The 24,881-nt window shown below is 32.0% G+C and overlaps 2 pseudogenes; both read left to right on the top strand.

Annotated features, from left to right (window-relative positions):
- Positions 1-12,813: 12,813 nt before the first annotated feature.
- Positions 12,814-14,091, top strand: LOC147384345 (cytosolic sulfotransferase 15 pseudogene; annotated as a pseudogene).
- A 9,364-nt stretch (positions 14,092-23,455) lies between these two features.
- On the top strand, positions 23,456-24,675 carry LOC147384346 (cytosolic sulfotransferase 15 pseudogene; annotated as a pseudogene).
- The last annotated feature ends 206 nt before the right edge of the window (positions 24,676-24,881 follow it).

Genomic DNA, 24,881 nt, shown 5'->3' on the forward strand with positions numbered 1-24,881 from the left:
GAGATTCCCAAGAATATTGAACTAAGTATGGAATGATAATTGTTGGAGTGATGATCTTTTTTTGTTTTGAATTTATTTAGAAAAACAAACTAGTTTTTATTTTGCCAAGCAATGAACAAAGAAAAAAAAATCTCTTTTATTTAAAGAAATTGATTTTAAAGGAAAAGAAATCCCTTTAAAAAAAAAAAAATAAAATCCTAACAAAAATTTAGCCGACAAGTGGATTGTTATTAACATACCATCTTTTACTAGTGTCACCTCAATTTCTATGTAAGTCATTAAATAATCACTATAATTAAGGTGACATTAGAACCATTGGTGTGCCAATAACAACTAACAAAGAATTCAAAATTGTTCTCTATTTAGTCATAGAGAGGGCTGTGCTTGCCAAACATCCATGTTTTCGTATTATAGAAAAAAAAAATCGGTTGCCCCATAATTATCAATCTCATCGAGATGGATTAAATCAATTGGATCAAAACTCAACTCCAAGCAGGTTCCCCTTAGGAGCGCGGACTGTACCATCACAATTAAACAAAGATTTAAAGAACTGATCTAAGAGATTCAATTCTATCATAATTCCTAATTTTATCCCAATCTTTCACATCAAACCGTCTGAAATCTTGAAAGACTGCTTAGATAAACAGATTAAAACTCAAGCTCGTGTTTTACCAAATCAAACGGCCCTTAAAACTGAAGAACTACAACCGAACCTTGCCAAAACCCAAAGTGCAGCGGTGAATTTCGGCTGCAACTTGCGATTTCAAGAAAAATTTAACTATTGGAAGAGGGAAAATGAGAGAAAACTCAATTGCATCTGCTGGGGTATCCTTCTCTCATGATTTCAAAAATGGATTAAACCGCTGCCATTAACGATCTGTTAAAGCTCGAGATTGAAGTGGAAACAGTCTCCACAAATTCTACGAGCCACCACTTCATCCATAGTTGATTTAATGATCATGAGGTCTCCTATGTTAGAGGTTCGATTAAAAATGAAACAGAATAGCTCTTGATTCAAGTTCGAAACAAAAAAAAAAAAACAAATTTTGCTTGTTACCGAAACGAGTTTCTAAAGAAAACTTTTCTTTGATCAAAATCTTGATATTTTGCTCCAAATCTTAAATCGATCAGATTTATGGATCGAGACTAATCAGATTGAGTTGTCTCTCTAGCTTGTTGAAGACGATAAACTCGAGTATAAATAGTTTGGGGAAGATGGTGTGGAAATAAAAGAATTTTTTTTTTATTCATCACACACCATTCACATGTTGCTGTTAAGATGGTGTGAAAACTGAAAAGTATGATATTATTTATGGCACACCGACCCAACCAGCATGTTGTTGCTGCTAACAGGATGTTAAAATCTCTTCTTTTTTTCTCTGCCGTCAAAGGACAACACCCTTTGCTTAAAAAAATGAACACATAAGAAAGACAAGATTAAATAAATAAATAAATAAATAAGCAATAAAAATAAAATAAATGAATAAAAAATTTATATATATATATATATATATATAAAACCACGTCAAACGATAGATCTAACACATACCTAAAAAATATATATATACATACATCTATATACGTAACAATTATAATTCATCAATCATTATCTCATCCTCAATAAAACCATCCCCTTGATCTCGCATTATTTAGAGTCACCCTAAGCGACTCTCGATTGAGCCATAGGAAAAAAAATATGCTAAAGTAGAATATCCATAGTCCAAACACATGATCAATAATTGAACTACAAAAATAAATAAATAAATAAATAAATAAACAAATAAAATAAATCGAACTAAAAATAATAAAAAAACTAGGTCATCCTGGCAATGCTCCCATACTTGGGATTTTTCAAGTATGATCCTCAAAGGTCCCCAGTGGAGTCGTTACTGAAAGCGCCCTCGATCCGCGGAGTGCGCGGATCCGCTTTTGACCTTTGAAGTTTGGGAGTCTCCACCTAGTTATTGCGGTCTAGGAATCGAAAATCGACTCGAAACGGATATAAAAAAAACTAATCTACTACAAAAAAAATACTGAGTTTGGGGATCACATTACGGGGGCAAGGTGTTAGACACCAACCTTGCCCGACAAACGCCGATCTCTACTAATTCTCAAATAAGACTACATTACTAAAATGATCTAACCGTTAAAAAAATAAATAAGAAATATATACCTTTATGAAGAGAACGGTCTTGTTCCCTCAAATCTAGTAGAATAGTTTTTCATACAACACTCCTTGTTTCATTCTATCACAGGATTTGCTTCAGATCTCCAAGACAAGGTACTTTCTTCTTAGATCTGAATCTTCTAACTTTTTTTTTAGATTTTTTGATATTTTTGAAGAGTTTTTAGGTATTTTTTGAGCTAAAGTTGGGGTATGGATGTTAGGTAAGGAGTTGGAACTTCAAAATTAGGATTTATGGGAGGCTAGGGAAGCTTTTTGACCTATTTTTTTTAGGGTTTATTTTTTGATACGAAAATAGGTTGTAGGGACCATTATTTATAGATTTTTTAAAGTACTTTTTAGATAGAATTAGTATTTAATTAGAATTATTTTAAATAGAGTTGGTGTTTAATTAGAATTATTTTAAATAGAGTTATAATTTAATTAGAATTATTTTAGGTATAGTTATAGTTTAATTAGAATTGTTTTAAGTAGAGTTATAGTTTAATTAGAATTCTATTAGGATTTTAACTTCTGATCTCACTTAATTGACTTTAAGATTTTGACTTGAGTCTTACTTGATTTACTTTAATTAGAATTTCACTTTACATCAATTAATGTTTTAATTATTAATTTCAGAATTTTTAATTATTAAACTTATAAAATTACCGTTTTGCCTTCGAAGATGATTTTTTAAGTTTTAAGTCATTTTTCAATGTTCCAGGATGTTTTGGAATCGATTTTTCGTAAGGAATTATATTGGTTTGTGTCATTTATGAAATTTTTTGCATGAAATAGTCGTGAACTTTATGAGGGGCATTTTTGTAATTTGTCAAATTTTGTGAAAATTGGCGAAATGATTTATTTGATTTCAATTTGTTGTTTTATGTATTTAAAAGGATTTTTTTAAGTGTAATGTGGGCTCTAGGGATGTTTTGAGGTTAGGGGTATTTTGATAATTTGATCATTTTTTAGTGATTTTTATCGTGAAGCTTCTTTTTGTCTAAAAAATGATGATTTCTATGTTTTTGGAGTTATATTTTCTTAACGTAGCGTGGTTTCTAATGTTTTGTTACTTGAGATACCTCATTCGAATTTCTGAAACACATCTGATAACAAATAAAGCATTGAAATAATCATTCATCATTGGGAACCGTCGCAATCAGGTTGACGAGCTGATTAATTTGACAAATGCAAAAATGGGGTGTCTATAGTTATAACTACCTCTGGGTCTGCTGAGACAAGAAGGGCAATTTCTCCCATTAGAGAGGTTAGAATTTTATTGAATCTGAAGACGGTGGTCTATGATGATTCAAGGTTTGATGATACTCCCATTTTTTCTTGTCTTGAGGAACAAGAAGTCCATTACACTTCTCGCATTAGTTAGAATCATTATTAAATCTACATTTTCAATCGAGAACGTTACAACTAAAGTGTTGTAATGAGTTGTGGCTACTCCTCGAAGATATTCCTATGTAAACATTGTGGCATTGTCTCTCAAGATTGACTCTGAAACCTTAGCAACATTCACTTCCATTGAGACATCATATACTCTAATCTCATGTCTTATTTTTTTTTTACTTTCATCTAAGTATCGTTTCCTATTTGTTTCTCGGCATTGTGCTCTTCATAGATTATATGCACTACCCTGCGTCTCTCTTTTCCCCGTTGTCGGTATTTTAAACGCGGAGGGTGAGGTGTATGTTCATCTTGCCGTCTTCGTCGCTCCCTTCCTTTAGTGGTAGTTGTGACGTATCTTCTGAGTTTCCCATCCTCAATCATATCTTGGATGATGTTTTTGAGTTTATAGCAATCATCCATTGGGTGGTCCTTGGCTTTATGGTATTCCCAGTAAGGCTTTCCTGGCTTTTCTCGGTGGTAGGATAAAATTCGAATAATCCCAAATGTACCTCAAAATCTCTTATATTTTGGTGTTCAATGTGGTGTAATTTTGGCTTGTCTTTTATGTTGATCCTCCTCTTTCATCTCGACTCCTCGTCCTTCCTACCTTTGGTCCCATAGGTTTTTCAGCTTTTTTAATAGGTTCTACTGAATTCATCGTTTTTACTGTCGAGGTATGCCCTCTATTCTTCATCGTCTCTTCCACCATGATGTACTTTTCCACCTTTAGGTATAAGTCTTCCAACTGTGTAGGGTTGACTTTGATCAATGACTCATGTAATGGAGTGCTTCGTGTAACTGTCATCGTATAAGTCGCGCAAATGGTTGCTTCATCTGGATTATCCATTGTCAATAACTTTGTTCTAAACCTAGAAATGAAAGCTCAGATTGTCTCGCTTGTTTCTTGTCATAAGTGACATAAGGCATTCACCCTGACTTTCTTTTTCCAATTATGGATGAACTACGTCACGATGGTTTCTTTAAGCTTGGAGAAATTGTTGATCAACCTTGGAGGTAAACCTTGAAACCAAGCTACCCTTTGCCTGAGTGTTGATGGAAAAAGTTTGCAAAATAGCGCATCGTTTCCTTAATAAAGAATCATTTGGTTTTGATAATGCATAATATGATTCAAGGGGTCTTTTGTCCCATCAAATTCCTCGAACTTCGGAGGATGGAAGTTTATCGATGGTTTGGATGCCAAAATCACCAGAGAAAACGGTGTTCCTTGAAGCTCCCTAATAATGCCCCGTTCTAGCTAATTTGCATCTCTTCCCCGATTATTCTCGTCATCCCTCCTTTGGAGCAATTTCTTGACTTCTTCCCTTGTGATTGAATTTCGAGCTTCTAAATTCCCTTGTGATTGGATTTCGTTCAGATTGAATTGATAGTTTACTCGAGTTCTGTGCACTCAGTTCTATGATTCCGAGGTTCACTTTACTGTTTTTCTCTGTTCTCTAGCTCCTCACTCATTTTGGATCTTTTGGACAACATCTGTCTCAACTGCTCATTCTCCCTTCTGATTACTTGAATCTCATCTCTTTGTTCCTTTCTTATTTATAGAGGTTTTCTTCATAATCTTTTTGGATTTTCTATAATGTTATCTTCCCTAAAATTAGGTGTATTAGTTAGAATGTATTTCCTCTTTTTTTAGGTCTAGATTCATGGAACTATATTTAGTAACAACTTCCTTAAATCTAGGAAAATCCTTAGTTTTCTGTCCTATGTATATTCGGGGTTCGATTTTATGTTCCACTTCTTGAATTCTATGTTCCAATCCAAGACTCGTCTTTTAACTCTCTCCAACTCGTTGTATAATATTCTTTGGACTCGGATGCTCATGATGTCTTTCCTGTGTTCTTGGGACTTGATTCGTATTCATGCCACGTGTCATGATCTCGAGTTATTGCTAGAATTATTATCCACATGTCTCAAAGTTATTGGATAGAGGCCTTCAATATTTTTCTTATTTATTAATCGTATAGCCCATTAATGCTTAATAAAGGAGGCTAAAAGTCTGACAACAAACAACTCACCAACCCATTGGGGGTTAGTTGAGATGGTAATGAGCGATTGGATTTTTTCCCCAGGTCATGTCTTCAAATATCTACAAGCCCCTCCACAGAAATGTGCAACTTAAATACCGTAACACATGACATGATGTTGGATGGTGCTTGCGGCCCCAGGTAATTCACTAGTGTGCATGCACATTAACAACATTTTAGTTTGGTTTAAAAAATGTGGGATAAACGTTGATGGCTCAGTTACCCAATTCCCCAAACATTGGAAAAATTCACCAGAGTACAAACTCTCTTGTCAGTGTACACCAACCACAACTAGTATCAATAGTTGGTGTTGACATAACATATCTAGAGAAAAACATTATGACATTGGTAGTACTAGTGGAAGATACGTGAGTGTTTAATAGCATAAGAACAACATCCAACGGTTGGGATTTTATGTGTATCCTGATAATATATATCTTGATGATAATTATCTCATGAATATATATTCGAGAAATTCTCCAAAACACGATCAACTTTTGATGAAATTCCCTTTTTGGCTAAATTTTTATTTTAGAAAAAATTATTAATATAGTAATTATTAAAAAAATACTACTTTTCTCAAATTTATCAAAAATAATAATAAACTGATAGTTGAATCGCTGATTTTCAACTTGATGAAAATACCCTCATGAAAGCCGGCGATCCAACCGTCGATTTTCATAGATTATTGTTCTACAAATTATAAATTAAGATTTTTTTTATAAAATAACTTTTTGATAAATTCTTGTAATTATTTTTTAATAATATTAATATTATTCCTAAAAATTATTATTATCAATTTTTTGATAAATTCAATGTATTATTCCAAATGATTTACTATATTAATTTTTTTTAATAATTTTGCAAAAATTATTTATTTTATAGTCATGATTAATAAGGAAAAATATATTATTTTCTAACAGTATTACAAAATAAAAATTTGAAAAATTATTTGTTAGATTTTATAATTACATTTTTATAATTTCGAATAATTATAAATTAATATATTATTTTTTAAATAATTTTCTCTACTTATAAATATGTACTTATTTATTTTTTATTATATTTATTTATAATGTAATCCTAAAATTATTTTTATTTGTAATCATAGAAATTATTATTTTTTAATAATTATAACTATTATATTAAAATAAATTGTAATTAATAATTACGAATAATATTGAAAAAAATAATATTGATAATTACATATATTATCAATATTTTTTGTTACATTAGTAATTGTTATTTTTAGTATTATACTTACAAATAATATTGATAATTATATTTATTGTTTTTTATATTTTATTATTTGTAACTATTATTATATTAATAATTATAAATATTATATTAAAACAATTGTAATCAATACTTACAAATAATATTGAGAATTACATTTGTTATTGACACTTTTCCCTATTTTTAATAATTATAACTATTATATTATTTTTTATTTATTTTTATAATTTTCCTTAAAAATAAAGAAAAGCTTATGACAAAAATAATAATGTATTTTATAATTATTAAATAATTAATAATTTAATTGAATTTTTAACAGTATAACAAAATTAAAAAAATTAAAAACATATTTCTTACCAGATGTTGTCGAAATAAGAGTGAGAATAGGGATTTTTTGACAAAATGAGAGTGAGTGAATGGCGGGACCACGGGGTATAGAATGAAAACCAACCTTCCAACCTCCAGTTTTCATTAAAATTATATAGCTGGGATCGAGTTGGGGAGCATGTTAGTATGAAAACCGATAGTCAAACCGTTGGTCTATTGATTTTCTTAGTCAAACGAGTATTTTCAATTTAAACATTTAACATTGAAAACCGGCAATCGGATCACTGATTTATTAATTTTTTGCTATTTTTGAAATAGCAGTTATTTTTTAAATAATTATTAGTTAATATATTATTCATTTTAATAGTTTTCCCTTTATTTTAATTCTTGAAACATAAAGATCGAGATCGCAAAATTTGCAAAGTGGCAATCTTGTTGATATAAAATAGCAAGATCGTTGATATTTATTTGAAAATTGACAATCTTGTTGTCTTGCAAGTTCTCTACTTTTTAGGGAGATCATCACTTTATAAAGGAGCCAACTTGTCACTTTTGAAATAAATATTTGAGATCTCGCTAGCTTATATAAGCAAGATCATGTAATTATATGTGGGGCATGCCCCCATTTTGCTCCCAAAATCTTTGTATCATATTTTTCTTTTTTTTTTTTATGATACTCCACTTGCTTAGTAAAAAAAAACATAGACTAATGAATTTTGAACTCAGCCTGACAGCTGGACTCAAAACTCACCGATATGTCATGTGCAAAGAATCATAGGTTTTTTAGCTCGGGATACACAACTATAGATGGTAGGTCAGTTAGTTCGGTTGTGTATCCCAAGATGGAGAATCTACAATTCTTTGCCCATGCCACGTCAACGAGTTTTTGAATTTACCTGTCAAATTGAGTTCAAAAATCAGCACTCGAAAACGAATGTTATGGGAATTAAAATGAATAGTGAGCAAAAATTGGAATTTTGTCAAATTCAACCAATGAAATGGTGATTTACCTTAAGTAATTTCTAATTGTTGTGTTTTGCGCCTACCGAGGCAAGATGTGCATTATCATCGTAAACAAATGAACAAATTAAAATTGTTTGTTTTGTTTTGCTAATTTTTATTATTATTATAAATTATCCTAATTTTATTTCTTTTTTCCTTTTTAGATCCATAATCGATAAAGAGATCAACAAGCCTTTGAAGTTTAAAAAATGGAGGAAAATAAAATTTTCACTTGGGTCCCATGTAAACTTTCTCCTACCTAAGAAATTAAGAATCGATTCATTGGTTTTCATCAGTAATTACTGTTGACAGCAACAAGAACCTAACACATTTATTAATGAAAACCACATTCCTTCCTATGATTTGAAATCTTACAATGGGTAGTTAGTCCATAGTTTATTTTAAATCTTGTCGGTGATCTCGAGTTATTGCTAAAATTATTATTCGCATGTCCCAAAGTTACTGGCTAGAAGCCTTCAAAATTTTTCTTATTTATTAATGGTACACCCATTAATGCTTCATAATGGAGGCTAAAAGTTTAACAACAAACAACTCACCAATCCATTGGGGGTCAGTTGAGATGATAACAAGCGGCTGGACTTGTTCCCCAGCTTGTGTCTTCAAATATCTACATGCCCCTCCACAGAAATGTGACTACTTAAATACCGTAACACAATTGACAGGGTGTTGGATGGTACTTGCGGCCCTAGGTAATTCACTAGTGTGCATGCACGTTAACAACGTTTTAGTTTAATTTAAAAAACATGAGATAAATGTTAATGCCTTAGTTACTCAACTACCCAAATATTGAAAAAATTCACCACAGTAGGAACTCTCTTGTCAATGTACACCAACCACAATTAGTATCAATAGTTGATGCTGATAGGGCATAACATATCTAGATAAAAACATTATGACATTGGTAGTACTGGTGGAAGATACGTGAGTGTTTAATAGCATAAGAACAACATCCAACAGTTGGGATTTTATGTGTATCTTGATAATATATATCTTTTTGATAATTATCTCATGAATATATAATTGAGAAATTCTCCAAAACGTGATCAACTTTTGATAAAAATCCCTTTTCGTCTTATTGTTTATTTTAGGAAAAATTATTAATATAATAATATATTAATTAATAATTATTAAAAATAATAATTTTTTCAAATTTATCAAAAAAGATAATAAACCGCTAGTTGAATCGTCGATTTTCAACTTGACGAAAATACCCTCATGAAAACTGGAAATCCAACTGTTGATTTTCATATATTACTTTTTTACTAATTATAAATTAATGTTTATTTTTAAATAAATTTGATAAATTATTATAATTATTTTTTTAATAATATAATAATTATTCCTAAAATTATTATTATTTATTGTTTGATAAATTCAATATATTATTCTGAATAATTTACTATATTATTTTTTTTAAATAATTTTTCGAAATTATTTATTTATAATTATTAAAATAAGAAAAATGTATTCTTTTCTAACAATATTAAAAAAATAAAAATTGAAAACTATTTGTTAGATTTTATAATTATATTTTTATAATTTCTACTAATTATAAATTAATATATAATTTTTTAATAATTTTCCCTACTTCAAAATATTTAATTATTATTTTTATTATATTTATTTATAATGTAATCCTAAAATTATTTTTATTTGTAATCATAGAAATTATTATTTTTAATAATTATAACTATTATATTAAAATAAATTGTAATTAATAATTACAAATAATATTGAAAAAAAATATTGATAATTACATATATTATTAATATTTTTGTTACATTAGTAATTATTATTTTAAGTATTCTACTTAAAGTAATATTGTAATTATATTGCTTGTTTTTTATATCTTTATTAGTGTAACTTTATTATACTAATAATTATAAATATTATATTAGAAAAAATGGTAATCAATACTTACAAATAATATTGAGAATTACATATGTTATTGATACTTTTCCCTATTTTTATAATAACAACTATACATATATAATTTTCCTTAAAATAAAGAAAACTTATAACAAAATAATAATGTTTTTTATATGTATTAAATAATTAATAATTTTAATCAAAATTTTTACACTATAACAAAATAAAAAAATATAAAACATATTTCTTACCTGATGTGTCAAAATAAGAGTGAGAGTGGGTGAATGGGGGGACCATGGCTCACTTTGTATAGAATGAAAACTGACATTCTAACCGCCAATTATCATTAAAAATATGTGGTTGGGATCGAGTTAGGGAGCATGTTAGTATGAAAACCGATGGTCAAACTGTTAGTCTATTGATATTCGTAGTCAAACAGGTATTTTCAATATAAACATTTAACATTGAAAACTGACGATCGGACCACTGATTTATTACTTTTTTTTTTTTTTGCTATATTTGAAAAAGTTGTTATATTTTTAATAATTATTAATTGATATATCATTCATTTAATAGTTTTCCCTTTATTGTAATTTCTGAACATGAAGATCAAGATCGCAAATATTTCAAAGTGGCGATCTCGCTGATATGAAGTTGTAAGATCACTGGATATTTATTGAAAATTGACAATCTGATTGTCTTGCAGGTTCTCTACATTTTAGGGAGATCGTCACTTTATAAAGGAGCCAACTTGTCACTTTTCAAATAAATATTAGAGATCTCGCCCATTTTGCTCAAAAAATCTTTGTATCATATTTTTTTTATATATAATACTTCACTTACTTAGTAAAAAAAAGACTAATGATTTTTTTATCTCAACCTGACAGCTGGATTCAAAATTCACCGACGTGTCATGCACAAAGAATTGTAGATTCTTTCACTCGAGATACACAATTTTACCCTCAGGATACACAATTGCAGATAGTCGGTTGTGTATCCTGAGAGAAAGAGAATATATGATTCTATGCCCATGTGACGTCAATGAGTTTTTTAGTTTACCTGTGAGATTGAATTAAAAAATCAGCACTAAAAAAAATGTTTTGGGAATTAAAATGAATAGTGAGCCAAAATCGGAATTTTGTCAAATTCAACCAATGAAATGGAGATTTACCTTATGTAACTTCGAATTGTTATATTTTGCTTCTACCCAGGCAAGATTGTGTATTATTTCGTTAATCATATTTTACATGACATGTGGCTATATATTAAGACTGAATGCATGCTCCTCTACATTTTTCTGAATATTTGGGATGGCTTTATATTTTTTTTTTCTAAATTGATGATAAGCCACCTTTGACCTTAGTCTTCTCTTATGATCTAATGAAAATATGCTCTCATCATCATCATCATCATAAACAAATGAACTAATTCAAATTTCGTTTGTTTTGTTTAACTTTTTTTTATTTTTATTTTCAATTATCCAAATTTTATTTCTTTTTTCCTTTTTAGATCCATAATTGATAAAGAGATCAACAAGCCTTTGCAGTCAAAAAAAAAAATGGAGGAAAATCAAATTTTCACGTGGGTCCCTTGTAAATTTTCTCCTACCTAAGAAATCAAGAATCCAGTCATTGCTTTTCATCAGTAATTACTATTGACAGCAACAGGTACCTAACTCATTTATTAATGAAAACCACATTCCTTACTAAGAATTGAAATCTTACAAGGGGTAGTTAGTGCATGGTTAATTTTAAATCTCGTCGGCGACGGAGATGAATCGCTCGACTCATTTTGATAATAGTCAGGAACTATATGGAATTCCAACATGAATCATTCCACAGGTTTCTCGTGTGAACTGGTTTGATTCGAATGATATTTTTAATATCTCAATCAAATTGGTAAAATTCTACTAAGTCAACTTGAATTTTTTAATTTTATAATTAAATAATTTTTAAAAAAATTTAATCTAAAAAATATATGATCTCTTTATTAAACATTTATAATCTGTCTTATTTTATAAAAAAATTATAATAATTTGTATATAAATATAGAGCTGTGATGAATGCAAACGGTTTTGGTATGCGACTGAAGTGGCAAGAGCACAGAACCATAGATCTTTTTCATCGGGATACATAGGAAAAAAGATGTGAGGTTCTGTGCCCTTGCCACATTGGCCGCATACCAAAATGGTGTGGATTCATATTATTCATAACTGACTCATTATAATATGACTCGCTAGGTGACATACTCAAATGACTCCATGACATGACAAGTTCGACTATCCTAGATTTGTACACCTTGAAATACTGGATTGCACTTTCCTATAAAAAAATGTATCCTGAGGGAATCATGTTTCCCGAGATATACGATTCACCGAATTAGTCCACATCATGAAATCATTTGAATATGTCACTTGGCGAGTCATATTGTCTAGGACTCTTCTTAAATATATATTATTAAAGAGTCACGGTGAATGCAGGCAGTCTTGGTACATGCCTGATAGAGCAATGGTACAAAACCGTATATCATTTTCATTAGGATAAACAAGGAAAAGTTGTGCAGTTATGTGCCCTTCCCATGTCAAAGGCGTACCCAACCTACCAAGACCACGTGCATACATCATAATTCATTATTAAATAAATAATTGTTAGCTGAGTTAATGGTTTATCTCATCTGTTGACATGATGAGTCGTTGTCTCGTGTGTGTGTGTGACAAGTCACAACACGCTAGCCTCACTATTTATTAATAGATCTAACGTTCATCTAAGATCTAAGAAAATCCCTTGGTTTTGAAAGAAACTAAAATTCTCACTAGCTCATTCATGGCTTCCTTCCAAGGAGAAGAAGAACTAAACCATGAATTCAAGGAACTACTTGTAACCCTTCCTAGAGAGAGAGGATGGAGAACTGAATATATCTACCAGTACCAAGGCTTTTGGTATCCAGCTGATGTACTAAAATCTTTAAAGGCATTTCAACAACACTTCCAAGCATGCGATACCGATATACTACTAGTCACCATACCTAAATCTGGTACAACTTGGTTGAAATCCCTTGTGTTCACTGTCATGAACCGTTCTCGTTACACAGTTACTTCTAAGAACCACCCCCTACTTACTTCCAATCCTCATGATCTCATCCCTCACTTGGAAGTTAATGTCTATCCTAGTAACCAATGTCCTACTAATCTCTCCAAGATTCCTTCTCCAAGGTTATTAGCCACACACATTCCTTACATTTCATTACCAGGATCCATCAAGAACTCGAATTGTCGAATTGTCTATCTATGTCGGAATCCCAAAGACACTTTGATCTCCCTTTGGTACTTCATGAATAAGATGAGACCACAATGTCTCGGGAAACTTTCATTGGAAGAAGCTTTGGAATTGTTTTGTATGGGAGCTTCAGGGAATGGACCATTTTGGGATCATGTGTTAGGATATTGGGAAGAAAGCTTAGAGAGGCCTCAGAAAGTGTTGTTTTTGAAGTATGAAGAATTGAAGAAAGACATCACCTCTCAGTTGAAGAAGTTGGCAGAGTACTTGGGCTGCCCTTTCTCTATGGAAGAAGAAAGGGGAGGAGTGATAGACCAAATAGCAAGGCTTTGTAGTTTTGAGAATTTGTCGAATTTGGAGGTGAACAAGAATGGAAAAACTTTTCCTATGATTGGAAATAATGCTTTTTTTAGGAGAGGAGAGGTGGGAGACTGGGTGAATCATTTGACGCCTTCCATGGTTGAACGGTTAGACCAGGTCATGGAACAAAAGCTATGTGGTTCTGGTTTGACATTCAAAGATATCGATGATGGAGTGGGTTTGTAATGTTACATTACTAAGTGATGGTGTACTGTAATAAGGTGTATTTTGATACACCATGCCATTCCTTTTCATAAAAGATTGGTTGGAAAGATAAGATTAGATTTCTTTAAGTAGAGTTTAATCCATGTAGGATTATTCTTTGTTTTCTATATATATTAAATGTATTTGGGATCATAGTATTGTATTCCAATTATAAATAAAAGCTCCTCCTCTTTCTGTATCAAAGCTTTTTTTTTGTTGTTGTTATTCTTTTAGCATGCATTGCAAATTATCAAAATCCTATAATATATTAATTAAATTGAATTTCAACTTACTCAATCTGTATAATTATGTATGAATTTCATTAAATATAAAGCACACAACAATCTAAGATTTTGATCAAATCTCAACCCAACATGAATCCTTCATATAAAAATCCTTTGAAAGTCGTATGAATTGAGTATGATTCATGATTGGAATTAGCTGATTTGTCAAATATGAAATTTTAATAAACGTCTTGAGGTGCAATTTCCAGTGAAATAATGACAACTATATTTTCTTTATCCAATCGGATCAAAAAGAATTTCTTGGGATTGTTGAATCACAAAGAAGAGAAATACATAAAGCACTAGGATCATCATAGTATTTTTTTACTTCCTCAAAAGGAAGGGTGGTAAATGGATCACTTAACGATTCTTGTTTATAAATACAATATAACAATACAAAATAATAAAAAAATCAATGTGTGTTTACTAATATATATATACATTAATAGATTTATTCTTAGACATATGACAAGAAGTACATATCCATCTATGCAATTTGAAAGATTGAGGATTGGGACCAATGATGATAAATAGGGAGTTACTTAATTTAATGATGAAATAAGTTATCAATATAAAACAATGAAATAAACTAAAACAAGAATCACACCAGATGAGTTTTCTTTTTTCCTTGCTAGATTGCTTAATTGATGAGACATCGTTGACTTTTGTTTTTTGAACTTTTCTTTATATAATTATGATTTTAGAACAATATCTCATAAAGTATTTCAAGATTGTTAAATAGATTATTTCATCATTAGTTTTAAGTGTTCGTATTAAAGGAAAGCGTCCTTAGTATTGAGTAGTGTGTCAATACGTACCCATTTACCCGAAACCAAATCAGAATCGAAACCAAAATCGAAATAAAAAACTCCGGTTTTGGTTTGCTTTTTATTGAAACCGATTATAGCCCAGTTTAATATGGAACTGGTGGCTCTCCCAAGTTCTTCTTCAAATTTTGGAAAGCTTGCTCGCATTCCTCTGTCCATTCAAACTTCTTAACTTTCTTTAGCAATCTGAATAGCGGTCTGCATTTGTTTGAGACTTGGGAGATGAATCTATTTAAGGCAGCAATTCTTCCCGTCAAAATTTGCACTTGCTTGACTATTTTCAGGCTCGGCATATTTGTTAAACCTTTGATTTGTTTAGAATTCACCTTTACCGCCTTTCTTGTGATCATATATCCGAGGAATTTCCCTAATGAGATCCGAAAGGCACACTTCTTTGGATTAAACCTCATTTCATATTCTTTGAGCCTCATGAACGCTCTTTTGAGATAACCTAGATAATTTCCTATGCTTTTGCTTTTGACAAGCTTATTCTCAATGTAAACTTCCATCGCTTCTTTTAACATTTTTGTGACTAATCCCTGATACGTAGCTCTTGCATTCTTCAATCCAAAAGGCATAACTCGGTAGTAGAATAATCTTTGCTTTGTCGCAAAAGAAGTTTTCTCCTAGTCTTCAACAGCCAGTAGTATCTGATTGTATATCAAGTATCAATCCATGAAGGACAGTCTCTCGTGCCCCAATGTCCCGTCTACTAGCCTGTCGATTCTCGACAATTGGAAGCTATCCTTCAAATAAGATTTATTGAGATTTGTAAAATCGATACATACCCTGACTCTTTCATCTTTCTTTAGAACTGCTACTATATTTGCGATCCACTCCCTATATTCCACCTCACTAATGAATTCCCTTCAACAACTTATTGATATTATCGTTTACCTCTTTTCTAAGATGGGTGGATAATCTTCTCGGTCTTTGTTTATATGATTTGGAAGTCGGGTCCATATTTAATCTATGGCAGACGACATTTGGATCTATCCAAAACATATCCTTTAACGACCATGCAAATATGTCTTTATTATCTCTTAAGAACCGAATTAATTCTTCCCATTCCTCTTTTGTCAACACCATCCCAATGCTAGTAGTCTGCTTCTGCTTTCTCCTGAGATTGACCTCTTCTACTTCCTTTATTGCAGCCACCTGCAAAGGGGGTAGCATTTCCTATAATTGCTATTAGTCAGTTTCAAGCGTGAGGCACTTTTTATTCTTCCTCTCGCCATCTTCCTTCCCACTTTTTATTATTGTGATGAAGCACCTGTAGGCCATCTCCTGATCTTCTTGAATTTCCATAGGACATCATTTACTTGAAAACCTTAGTATTTGGTGATAGGTTGATGGTACCACCCTCATTGAGTGTATCCACCTCTTTCCTAAAAATGCATTATAAGTCGAGTCGGAATTTATCACAATGAATTTTTTCATAACCACCTCTAGGCTTGCTGAGATGGGAAATGAAATTTCTCCTATTAGAGAGGTCGACATTCCTTCGAATCCGAAGACGGTGGTTTGTGGCGATTCAAGGCTTGATGATACTCCCATTTTCTCTTCTACCCTGAGGAACAAGATGTCTACTTCACTTCCTGCATTAATTAGAATCCTTTTCATATCTATATTTCTAACCAAGAGCGTTACAACTAAAGTGTCGTAACGAGGTGTGGCCACTCTTCGAAGATCTTCTTGCATAAGCATGGTGGCCTTGTCTCTCAAGATTGAATTTGGAATGTTTGCAACATTCACTTCCATTAAGACAAGATATACATTGATTTCATGTCTTATTTCCTTTACTTTCGTCTGAGTATCGTTCCTTATTTATTTCTCGGCATTGTGCTCTCTGTAGATTGTATGTACCACCTTATGTCCCTCTTCTCCTGGTTGTCAATCTTCTAGAGGTAGAGGGTAAGGTGCCTATTCATCTTGTTGTCTTCGCTGCTCCCTTCCTTTAGTGGTAGCTCTCACATATCTTTTGAGCTTCCCGTCCTCAATCATATCGTAGATGATTCTTCAGAGTCTTTAGCAATATTTGGTGGTCTTTGGTCTTATAATATTCCCAATAAGGCTTTCTTGGCTTTCCTCGGTGGTAGGATAAATTTCGGATCATCCCGAATGTACCTCAAAATCTTTGACATTTTGGTGTTTAACATGGTGTAATTTCGTCTCGTCCTCCACATTGATCTTTCTTTTTCACATCGGCTCATCTTCTTTTCAACCTTTGGTGTTGTAGGTTTTTCAACTTCTATAATAGGTTCTACTGAATTCACCATTTTTACCATTGAGGTATGCTCTATATTCATCATCATCTCTTCTACTATGATGTATTTTGCCACCTTCAGGTATAAGTCTTCCAATCATGTGAGGTCGGCTTTGATCAATAACTCATGTAACCGAGTGCCTAGTGTAATTGTTGTTGTATAAGTTGTGTAAACAGTTGCTTCGTCTGGATTAGCTACTGTTAATAACTTTGTTCTGAACTTAGAAATGACGCTTGAATTGTGTCACTTGTTCTTTGTCATAAGTGAAACAAGGTGTTCATATCGACTTTTTTTTTTTTTGATTGTGGATGAACTGCGTCATGAAGGTTTCTTCAAGCTCAGAGAAATTGTTGATGGACCTCAAAGGTAAACCCTAGAACCAAGCGATAACCCCTTGCCTGAACGTTGATGGAAAAAGTTTGCAAAGTAGCACATCATGTCCTTGATAAAGAATGATCTAGTTTCGATAATGCATAATGTTATCCAAGGGGTCCTTTGTCCAATCATATTCCTCGAACTTCGGAGGATGAAAGTTTCTTAATAGTTCGGATGCCAAAATCTTCAGAGAAAATGGTATTCCTTGAAGCTCCCTGATAACGCCCTATGCTAGTCGATTTGCATTTTTTCCTTTATTGTTATTGTCGCCCTCCTTTGGAGCAACTCCCCAAATTCTTCCTTATTTATTGGATTTTGAGCTTTCGAATTCAATTTCAGTACATGCATTCTAATTGAGTTCATAGTTCCCTTGAGTTCCATGCGCTCAGTTTTATCGTTTCAGGATTCACTTTACTGTATTTCTCTGTTCTCTAGTTCCTCATTCGTTTCAGATCTTTTCGACAACATCTGTCTCAACTACTCATTCTCTCTTTTGATAGCTTGAATCTCATCTCTTTGTTGTTGAAGCCCCTATTGCATCTTTGTTATCATCTTAGTAAGTATGTGCTAAAGAGCCAACATTGGGTATATTGGACCCAAGGGAGGTTTCAATGGCTGAGGGTCTATTGGTGGAAGGTTTGCTGGTGGAGGGTTTATTGGTGGAAGGTTTGTTAATGTAGTGTTTTCTAGTAGAAGGTTTATTGGTAGGGGATTGACTGGTGCCCCAGCCTTTTCTCACCTTGGCATTTCCATGTTGGTCGTTTATCCTTGTTTCAATTTTCACGAACGACACCAAATTGTAAATGCAATTTTTTCACTACCTCAAAATCTCCAACTCCTGCCTTGGTTTTTTTTTATCTTCTTGAACTATTGGGTTTGCCTCCAACACAGCCTCTCCGACAATCTTGTCAGAAATAAATATTAAAATGTGCAGAGTTTCTCCTATGTCCCAGAAAAGGAAAAAAAAAAACGTACATTTTGTGTGCTATTCCTATCTTATTTATAGAGGTTTTCTTCATGATCTTTTTGGATTTTCTATGATATTATCTTCCCTTATTAGTTAGAATGTATTTTATCCTTTTTTAGGTCTAGATTCACGGAACTATATTTAGTAACAACTTTATTAAATTTAGGAAAATCCCAAGTTTTTCGCCCCATTGACCTTATATATTTCAAGGTTCGATTTTATGTTCCACTTCTCTAATTTCGTATTCCGACCCAAGACTCATCTATTTAAACCTCTCAGACTCGTTGGATTATATTCTTTAGACTCGGACGCGCACGACATCTTTCTTTGTTCCTAGGACTCGATTCGTATTCATGCAATGTGTTGTGATCTTGAGTTATTGCTAAAATGATTATCCACATTTCCCAAACTTATTGGTTAGAGGCCTTCAATATTTTTCTTATTTATTAATCTTATAGCCCATTAATGCTCAATAATGGAGGCTAAAAATTTGACAGCAAATAACTTACCAACCCACAAGGGGTTAGTTGAGATGGTAATGAGCGACTGGCTTTGTTCCCCAGGAAGTGTCTTCACATATCTACATGCCCCTTCACAGAAATGTGGCCACTTAAATACCATCGTAACTCATGACATGGTGTTGGATGGTGCATGCGGCCCTAGGTAATTCTCCAGTGGGCATGCACGTTAATAATGTTTTAGTTTGGTTTAAGAAATGTGGGATAAACATTGATGTCATAGTTACCCAATTACCCAAACATTGTACAAATTCACCGGAGTACGAACTCTCTTGTTAGTGTACACCAACCACAATTAGTATCAGTAGTTGGAGTTGATTAGTATAACATATTTGGAGAAAAACATTATGACATTGGTATTATTGGTGGAAGATACTTGAGTGTTTAATAGCATAAGAACAACATCCAACGGTTGGGATTTTATGTGTATCTTGATAATATATATCTTGATGATAATTATCTCATGAATATATAATTGAGAAATTCTCCTAAATATGATCAATTTTTGATGAAATTCTCTTTTCGATTCATTGTTTATTTTAGGGAAAATTATTCATAATGTAAATAGTTACCCAATTTTATTTAATATAACATACATCTACCTATATATATATATAGGGAATGGATCAAGGGACATATGAAAAAACATATGTAAAAACAATGTAACATTAATAAATTTTAAAAATATGGGTTAGAAGTCTGGGATTGAGCTGATTTTTTGTGAGAATGATCTGTATGATGGGAAGATGATCCGAAAAAAAATCAGTCCAATTTGAAACTTTTAACCCCATTAAAAGTGATTTAGAATGTGGATTGTTGATTTTTTGCCAATTTTTACCAATAATTTGTAATTCACTTTTGATGGATTTAAAAGTTTCAGATTGAGCTGATTTTTTGTGAGGATGATCTTCTCATCATAGTGACCGTCCTCGCAAAAATCAGCTCAATCCAAAACCTCTAACCCATATTTTAAAAAATTATTGTTTGATATATATATGTGTCAGGTTCAAGGGACATATGAGAAAACATATGTAAAAACAATGTAACATTAATAAATTTTCAAAATATGGGTTAGAAATTTCGGATTGAGCTGATTTTTTGTGAGGATGATCTCTATGATGGGAAGATCATCTGGAAAAAAAAAAAAAATCAGTCCAATCTGAAACTTCTAACCCCTTTAAAAGTGATTTAGAATGTGGATCATCGATTTTTTGCTAATTTTTGTCAATAATTTCTAAATGACTTTTGATGGATTTAGAAGTTTTTGATTGAGTTGATTTTTTATGAGGATGATCTTCTCATCATAGTTACCATCCTTACAAAAAATCAGCTCAATCCAAAACCTCTAACCCATATTTTGAAAAACCATTGTTTTTTCATATGTTTTTACATATGGCCCTTGAACCGCCCCTTATATATATATAGGGTCCCGTTCAACAACAAACATTTTGGCAAAACATTTTTCAAAACATGGGTTAGAGGTTTTGGAATGAGCTGATTTTTGGTGAGGATGATCTCTACGGTGAGGAGATCATCCTCACCAAAAATCAGCCCATTCCAAAACTTCTAGCCTTAGTTTACAAGTTGAAAAATCGTGGACTGTCCATTTTTTGTAAACCATATTTTATGGGGTTAGAAGTTTTGGAATGGGCTGATTTTTTGTGATGATGATCTCCTCACCGTAGAGATGATCCTCACCAAAAATCAGCCCATTCCAAAACCTCTAACCCATGTTTTGAAAAATGTTTTGCCAAAATGTTTGTTGCTGAACATTTCCCATATATATATATATAGGGTCAGGTTCAAGGGCCATATGAGAAAACATATAAGAAAACTTTCGACGGTAAATAAAATTTTAAAATATGGGTTAGAAATTTTGGATTGAGCTGATTTTTTGTGAGGATGATCTCTATGATGGGAAGATCATCCAAAAAAAAAAAAAAAAATCAGCCCAATCTGAAACTTCTAACCCCATTAAAAGTGATTTAGAATGTCGACCGTCGATTTTTTACCAATTTTATCACTAATTTGTAAATCACTTTTGATGGATTTAGAAGTTTCTGATTGAGCTGATTTTTTGTGCGGATGATCTTCTCATCATAGTGATTAATACTTACAAATACTATTGAAAAACAAATAATATTGATAATTACAAATGTTATTGATACTTTTCCCTATTTTAAGTAATTATAACTATTATACTTAAAAAAATAGTTAATATTTAAAAATAATTACAATTATTATTTTTAATAATCATAACTATTGTATTATTTTTCAAAATTTTCCTTAAAAATAAGGAGAAGGTATACTAAAAATAATAATGTATTTATAATTATTAAATAATTAATAATTTTTAATTTTTTTTAATAATATAATAAAATAAAAAAATATTAAAAAGATATTTCTTACCCGATGTTGTCAGAAAGAGAGGGAGAGTAGGGAATTTAGGGAATTTTTTATAGTGATTGAGAGTGAGAGTTGGGAATTTTTGCCAAAATGATTGGGAGTTGAGAAGCATGTTAGTATGAAAATTGACAATCAAACCGTCGATTTATTACTTTTTGCTAAATTTGAAAACAATGTTATATTGATAATTTTCCCTTTATTTTAATTCCCAAAATATGAAGAACGAGATCCGAGATTTCAAAGTGGTAATCTTGCTGATATAAAGTAGTAAGATCGTTAATATTTATTTGAAAATTGACAATCTCGTTGGTTATAAAAGTGAGCATCTTGCAGGTTCTCCAATTTTTAGTGAGATCTTTACCTTGTGAACTAGTAAGATTGTTACTTTTCAAATAAATCTCAGAGATCTTACTACATTATTTCAACAAGATCTTACTACATTATTTCAACAAGATCTACCGATGTAATTATGTGGCGGTGTGCCCCCATTTTCCTCCCTAAATCTTTGTATCATATTTTCCTCTTTTATAATAAACTTGTTTAGCGAAAATAAAATAAAATACGTTTTTTGTGAATATTTGAGATGCCTTTGTATTTTTTCTAAATTGATGATAAGCCACCATGGACCTTGGTCTTCTCTTATGAACTAATGAAAATATACTCTCATCTCCATCACCATCACTTCATCAATCGTCATCATCATCATAAACTAATGAACTAATTCAAATTTTTTTTATTTTTATTTTTAAATTATCGCAATTTATTTCTTTTTTCTTTTTAGATCCATAATTGAGAAAGAGATCAACAAGCCTTTGAAGATAAAGATTTAAAAAAAAAAAAGAAGGGAAAATCAAATTTTCACATGGGTCCCTTCAAAACTTTCTCCCACCAAAGAAATCAAGAATCGTTGCATTAGTTTTCATTAGAAATTACAACTGAATAGGAACCTAACTCATTTATTAGTGGAAACCACATTCCTTACTAAGTTATGAACTCTTACAAGGGGTAGTTAGCTTGAGCACGCTTCAATTCTACAGCCATTACTCCAGATGGAGATCCAGAAACAATCTTTATCTTAGCATTTATCTGTACAACAAGGATTGAAAATAAAACATTCAAGTTGACTCATATTCCAGCATGAATTATTCCGCATGGTGTCTTGTGTGAACCGATTTGATTCGAATGATATTTTTAATATCTCAACAAAATTAGTAAAATTCCGCTGAGTCAACTTGAATTTTTTAATTCATAATCTGCCTTATTTTATAAAAATTTAGAATAACTTGTATATAAATATAGAGTTGTGATGAACACAAACGGTTTTGGTATGCAGTTGATGAGGCAAGGGCACAAAACCATAATCTTTTTCATCAGGATTCACAAGAAAAAGATGTGAGGTTTTGTGCCCTTGTCACATTAGCCACGTACCAAAACGGCGTGGATTCATACTATTCATAAATGAGTCGTAATTAATAATATGACTCACCAAGTGACATACTCAAATGACTCCATGACATGACAAGTATGGGTATCATAGATCTGTACACAACTTAAAAATATATATCTCGAGGCATACAAATCTATGGTTCACCAAACTAGTCCACATCATGAAGTCATTTGAATATGCCACCTGGTGAGTCATATTGTTAGGACTCTTCATAAACATATATTATCATAGTCGTAATGAATGCACATGGTCTTGGTACGTGGTTGATGTGGCAAGGGCACAAAACCATATATAATTTTCATTGAGATACACAAGAAAAGATGTGTGATTTTGTTCCCTTGCCATGTTAGCAGCGTACCCAACCTACCAAGACCTTGTGCATTCATCATAATTCGTTATTAAATAAATAATTGTTAACCGAGTTAAATGGTTTATCTCATTTGTTGACAAGATGACTCGTTTTCTCATGTGTGTGTGACGAGTGACAACACGCTAGCCTCACTCTTTATTAATAGATCTAACGTTCATCTAAGATCTAAGAAAATCCCTTGGTTTTGAAAGAAACTAAAATTCTCACTAGCTCATTCATGGCTTCCTTCCAAGGAGAAGAAGAACTAAACCATGAGTTCAAGGAACTACTTGTAACCCTTCCTAGAGAGAGAGGATGGAGAACTGAATATATCTACCAGTACCAAGGCTTTTGGTATCCAGCTGATGTACTAAAATCTTTAATGGCATTTCAACAACACTTCCAAGCATGCGATACCGATACACTATTAGTCACCATACCTAAATCTGGTACAACTTGGTTGAAATCCCTTGTGTTCACTGTCATGAACCGTTCTCGTTACACAGTTACTTCTAAGAACCACCCCTTACTTCCAATCCTCATGATCTCATCCCTCACTTGGAAGTTAATGTCTATCCTAGTAACCAATGTCCTACTAATCTCTCCAAGATTCCTTCTCCAAGGTTATTTGCCACACACATTCCTTACATTTCATTACCAGGATCCATCAAGAACTCGAATTATCGAATTGTCTATCTATGTCGGAATCCCAAAGACACTTTGATCTCCCTTTGGTACTTCATGAGTAAGATGAGACCACAATGTCTCGGGAAACTTTCATTGGAAGAAGCTTTGGAATTGTTTTGTATGGGAGCTTCAGGGAATGGACCATTTTGGGATCATGTGTTAGGATATTGGGAAGAAAGCTTACAGAGGCCTCAGAAAGTGTTGTTTTTGAAGTATGAAGAATTGAAGAAAGACATCACCTCTCAGTTGAAGAAGTTGGCAGAGTACTTGGGCTGCCCTTTCTCTATGGAAGAAGAAAGGGGAGGAGTGATAGACCAAATAACAAGGCTTTGTAGTTTTGAGAATTTGTCGAATTTGGAGGTGAACAAGAATGGAAAAACTTTTCCTATAATTGGAAATAATGCTTTTTTTAGGAGAGGAGAGGTGGGAGACTGGGTGAATCATTTGACGCGTTCCATGGTTGAACAGGTAGACCAGGCATGGAACAAAAGCTATGTGGTTCTGGTTTGACATTCAAAGATATCGATGACGGAGTGGGTTTGTAATGTTACATTACTAAGTGATGGTGTACTGTAATAAGGTGTATTGTGATACACCATGCCATTCCTTTTCATAAAGATTGGAAAGATAAGATTAGATTTCTTTACGTAGAGTTTAATCCATGTAGGATTGTTCTTTGTTTTCTATATATATTAAACATATTTGGGATCATAGTATTGTATTCCAATTATAAATAAAAGCTTCACCTCTTTCTTTATCAAAGCTTTTTTGTTGTTGTTATTCTTTCAGTATGCATTACAAATACTCAAAATCTTATAATATATTAATTAAATTGAATTTCAACATACTCGAT

This window comes from Akebia trifoliata, chromosome 15, assembly GCF_017979445.1.
Source record: "Akebia trifoliata isolate Shusen 1 chromosome 15, ASM1797944v1, whole genome shotgun sequence".
NCBI lineage: Eukaryota > Viridiplantae > Streptophyta > Magnoliopsida > Ranunculales > Lardizabalaceae > Akebia > Akebia trifoliata.